Below are 5,385 nucleotides of genomic sequence, written 5' to 3' on the forward strand. Positions count from 1 at the left end.
CCCGTCAAAATCCGGACTGCGGAAGGCCCGCAAGGCCGCCCACTGGGCCCTCAGGGACGAAGGCGCCAAACCCAAGGAAAACCCCTCAGCAAGAAAATCCAAGACCCGCAAGGGATCCACGGAGGCGGGCTCAACACCCTGCAGACCGCACCAACATGAGAAGGAAGACCAGTGCCGGGCATAGGAGGACAAGGTGGAAGACCTGCGGGAGCCCTGCAGCAAATCCACCACCCCTGAAGAGCAACCACGGGAAAGCAACGTCACCCGCTCAAGAGCCAGGCCTGCAGATGGAGCCGGCGCAACACCGACCCCGGGAGCGGGGGGCCCCTCAAAGGAAAAGGAAGATCCGGGATCGGCCAGCAGGCCTGAACCGCCAGGTCGCAAAGGAGAGGGTACCAGGGGCGGCGAACCCAGCCGGGAACCACCAGAAGCACCCTGGCCCTGTCCAAGCGAATCTTGCAGAGGACCCGAGGGATCAGGGGGATGGGGGGAAAGGCGTACAGGAGACCGGAGGGCCAAGGGAACGACAGGGCATCCACACGCCAAACCCCCGGAACCGGGAGGAGAGAGCAGAACCTGGGCAGGAGGGACGACTCCTCGTCCGCGAACAGATCCACCAGAGGCAGACCGAAGCGAGACACCAGGCGGCGAAACACCACCGGAGACAGGGAGAGAGAGGACAAAGACGGAAAGATCCGACTCAGCCGATCTGCCTCCACATTGTCGGACCCCGGGAGATAGACAGCCCGAAGGGACAGGACCGACGACTCCGCCCAAGACAACAACTCCTGAGTCAGCAACCAAAGGGAGCGAACCCTGCATCCCCCCTGATGGTTGACATAGCTCCTCACAACCTGGTTGTCCGTCCTGATCAAGACATGGTGACCCCGGAGAGAGGGAGCAAAATGAAGGCAGGCCAGGAGGACCGCCTTCAACTCCCGATAGTTCGAGGAGCAGCGTGACTGGAGGAGATCCCAACGACCCTGGACCGACCCTGAGCCCAAGGTCGCCCCCCAGCCGAGGAGACTGGCATCGGTCGTGACCACCCGGGAAGGGGAAATCAAGAAGGGAAGACCCTCGGAGAGGTGAGACCCCACCAACCACCAACCCAACTCCGAACGAAGCTGAGGGGAGACCGGGACCAGGAACTCGTAATCCTCCGAGCGGAGATCCCAGAAGGAAAGCAGATGGTTGACCAAGGGATAAAGGTGGAGGCGAGCCCAGGGGAGAACATTGATGGTCGCCGACATCAGGCCCTGAACCCTTAGCCAGAGGCGAACAGGAGCGGAACCCCGAGCCAGAAGGGACCCCAGATCCCGCCACAAAGTGTCCCGGCGACCCAGAGGCAAGAACACCTTCCCCAGCACCATGTCCAGCCGACCCCCAATGAAGGCAAAGTCCTGAGTGGGCAACAGATGGGACTTCCGTTCGTTGATCAGGAAGCCGTGGGAGGAGAGAACCTCGCAGACCCGTCCGACGTGCAGAATCCCCTTGGAAAAAGAAGAGGCAGAGATTAACCAATCGTCCAGGTAGGGAAAAACCCTGATCCCCTCCCGGTGAAGAATACCCACCAGGGGAGCCAGGGCTTTAGTAAACACCCTCGGGGCAGATGACAAGCCAAACGGAAGTACCTGGAATTGATAATGGGAACCCCCAACGCAGAACCGGAGGAAGGACTGTGAAGCCGGATGGACCGGAACATGGAGGTAGGCATCGAGGAGATCCAGAGAAGCCACCACCTCGCCTTGAACCAGAAGAGGTAGAATTTCCTGCAGAGAGATCATCTTGAATTTAGTATGCGGAATATAAGAATTCAACCACTTCAAATCCAAAACTGGCCGAAAATCCCTAGAAACCTTCCTTACCAGAAAAAGGATGGAGTAGACGCCCGAACCCCTCTGAGAGGGCGGGACCGGGCGGATGGCCCGTTTGGCAAGCAAGTCCTGAACTCCGGCCAGCAAGGCCTGTCTCTTGACCAGGGAGGAAGGCAGGGGCGTAGCGAGGAAAAAGTCCGGAGGAGGGGACGAGAAGGTGATGGAAAATCCCTCCCTCACAATCCGAAGAGCCCAAAGATCCGTGACAGACTCCTCCCAGGCTGAGACGAAGTGGCGGAGACGGCCCCCCACAGGGAACACCCCGGAGGGAGACGGCCGAAAGTCAGGATTTAGGGGTGGAAGAGGAAGCGGCAGCTGCAGGCTGAGACCGGGATTTGTGGAAGAACGGGGCGCCCCGGCCGCGACCCTTCCCTCGAAAGGGCGCGCTGCCCTTACCCCTGGAAGATGAGGAAAAAACACGGCCGCGACCAGGGAAGCGGGCCCCAGATGACTTGATGGGAGCCAGCAACTTGCGGTCTTCAGCAGACTTCTTAATCATAACCTCCAGAGGAGGACCAAACAACTTAGCCCCAGAAAACGGAATCTTCATGAGCAAAGCCTTCTGGGCAGCCTCAGACTTCCAATGTCGCAGCCAGATCTGACGCCGAGCCTGAATCGCAGCACCCCCAGCGGCAGCCGCCGCACCCAAAGTGTCAAAGGAGATGTCCGATAGCAGGCGCGTCTGCTGTTCCATCAAGGCAAGGGTGGGGACAACATCAGCCCCCTGATCCAGGAGCTCACCCAGGGACTGGAAGTCCTTCAACAAAGACTACACCGTGCAAGATAAATAGGCGGAGGCCCTGATGGAGAAATTAGCCGCAGCATAGGAACGCTTAGCAGCAGCCTCCACACGCTTGTCCACAGGGTCAGAAGGGGAGGCGTCCTCCGAAATGATCGAACCCTGGGAAGACAGGCCCACCACCAGAGAGTCCACCTTCACCGACTGAGGGAAATCCTTCGAGAATTCATCAACAGCGTAACGCTTCGACAGATACCGCGGAAAAGACTGCTTATCCACGTCCAACCACTCCCCCTCAATGACTTTCTTGATGGACGCATGCAGAGGAAGGGAGTCCGGAGCCTTGCGTTGATACTGCACAAAGAAATCCTCGGAAACATCCTCCGCCGCAGGAGGAGGAAAAGCCAAGTTATCCCAGACGTGGGAAAGAACATCACGAAGTTCCTGGCCCTGAATATAACGGCCATGGAGATCCTCCTCCTCCCCCTCCGCATCAGACGCAGGAGCGGGGTCCCTGCGAGGACGCTTCGGAGAGGAAGGGCCCTGGGCATCACGCTGTGCAAGTGCATCAGCCACCGCAGACTGGATCATCAACTGCAGGGACTGCGCAGTGAAAGGCAAAGCAGGCAAGGAGTGAGACCCAGACCCCGTAGCGACAGAATCCTGATCCATCACAGCAATAACAACACACCACCCTGCCAGAAATCAAGGTGAAAACACAGTGACACCCAGAACGCCGGAAGGCTAAATAGCCAGCTGGGGAACCCAGCTGAAGGAAATCCCAGCACCCGGCGGGAAACCCCGCCCACCAGGGGAGGGACGTGCCAGGGACCAATCCCAGCGCGGAAAACAGCCGTGGGAAGAAGAGTATTCTGTAAGATACTTATTGATAAATACTATTGTAAAAAGAACTTGCGAGATATTAACATACGATTCCTCATTAACATTTGTCCTAGTCTATACTAATCCATGTTTAAAATTTAATGTCACGGGCCGGCGCTGGAAATCATTCGGTAACTGTTCAACTGTAATCTTATTTTGGAAACTCCTTATGTTGGGAGAATTACGTGCTTGAAATACTCAGCTGTAGTTTGCTTTGCAGTTGCCAGGTCTACTTCCCTGATGCATGCAGTGGCTGGTGGCTACTACTTGTTTATGATGTTTCAGTTACAAGTGGGCGGCGGCAATACAAGTTTACATACTCCAGGGAGACCATAAGAAGTGTAGCGCGACTCACTCTCTCGCAGAGCAGACTTCGCAAAGAGCAGCAGTGCGAGCTTCTCTCCATACTACCCATCTCCCAGGTGTAGTAGTTAACCATGGGCGGAAAATCCGTTTCGCTCGCGGATTTTCGGTAAATTCGCAATCCGCGAGATTCGCGAATCTCCCGCAAAATCCGCAAATCCGCGAGCAGCGGATTTTGCTCGCACTGTTCGCACTGTTCGCGTGAGTTCGCGCCCCGCGAATAAGTGCAAAATTGCAGAAATACGATCTTAGCAAAACTGAAACTAACTACTTACCAGGTTCAAAAGTTCAGGCTCATCATTAGTAGCCATTTCCTGTAGTGCTTCCTGAGGGGCCCCTCCAGAGTTCAGTTGCCAGTTGAAACTATTATGTGACCCTGCTCTGAACCTCAGAATAGTTACACATATGCCACAAAGGTCCTGAATTACAGCTAAGGGAGACAAGCAGGAGCCAGGCTGGAAGTTCAAATCCATTAATCAGCCCCTAATGCATTATTGTCAGTTGGGGCAGGGCAGGTGTTGTAACTAATTTTGCAACAATGAAAGCACTTAGCAAGTGCAAAAGATCACTAATCAGGAAGCAATAAGGAAGCAGGTGCCAGCTAAAAAAATATTCTGTGACACATTAATCAGCCCCAAATTAATTCAGGTCACTTGAGGCAGGGAAGGTGTGCTTGCGTTGCCACAATAATGTACACTGACTGGACAACCAGAGGGTGCTGTGATGAAACAGAGGGTGGCATGGGTGGGCCAGAGGGTGGCATGAGTAGTCAGAGAGTGGCAGTGGTGACAGAGAGTGGCAGTGATGAAGAAGAGTGTCCCAAACAGGCTGGACACGTAGAAACAACAAGTTCGCGAAACTTGCGACCCGACAGGTAAGTTCGCAATTTGCGACATTGTAAAAAACCCTCGCGAACTGGCAGAAACCCGCGCAAACACAAAAAAAAAATCTGCAAATTCGCGAGAATTCGCGGATTTTGCGGATTGCGAGTTCGCAAATCCGCAAAATTTGCGAACGCGAGATTCGCAAAATTCACCCATGCTTAGTAGTAGTGCCCAGCGGCATACAGCCTAAAATATTGAACAATTACAGTTTGGTGAGCCGCACCTTTCTTTTCTTCGGCATCGCTCATCAAACTTTGTATGTGTATTCTGCAGTCCCCTAGCGATGAGATAGAAGGTTCACTATGCACACTTTCACTTTCATTTCCCAAGTAGCCCTTCACCCCTGCGCTTCAGCATTTTTTTAACGTTTGACTGCCTTCTTGTAAAATTCCCTGCTCTTGCATTGAAGTCTGAAGAGACACCCACACGTAGAGTGCATATATCTCCCCAATTCAAGGTGGCTGCCAGACTAACCAGAGTGAACATACACTACTCGCTTGTATTTTCAGTACCTGTTGACCGAAATACATCATTGCATTTCCGTCGTGTTTCCTCTTTGACATTTTGGGCACTCATTGAATTCGGATTGAAGTGCTCACTGTAGTACTAGTTTTGTCAGTTCTCCACGCCTCGGTGATCCCAG

This window comes from Lissotriton vulgaris, unplaced genomic scaffold, assembly GCF_964263255.1.
Source record: "Lissotriton vulgaris unplaced genomic scaffold, aLisVul1.2 SCAFFOLD_1834, whole genome shotgun sequence".
Classification (NCBI taxonomy): Eukaryota; Metazoa; Chordata; class Amphibia; order Caudata; family Salamandridae; genus Lissotriton; species Lissotriton vulgaris.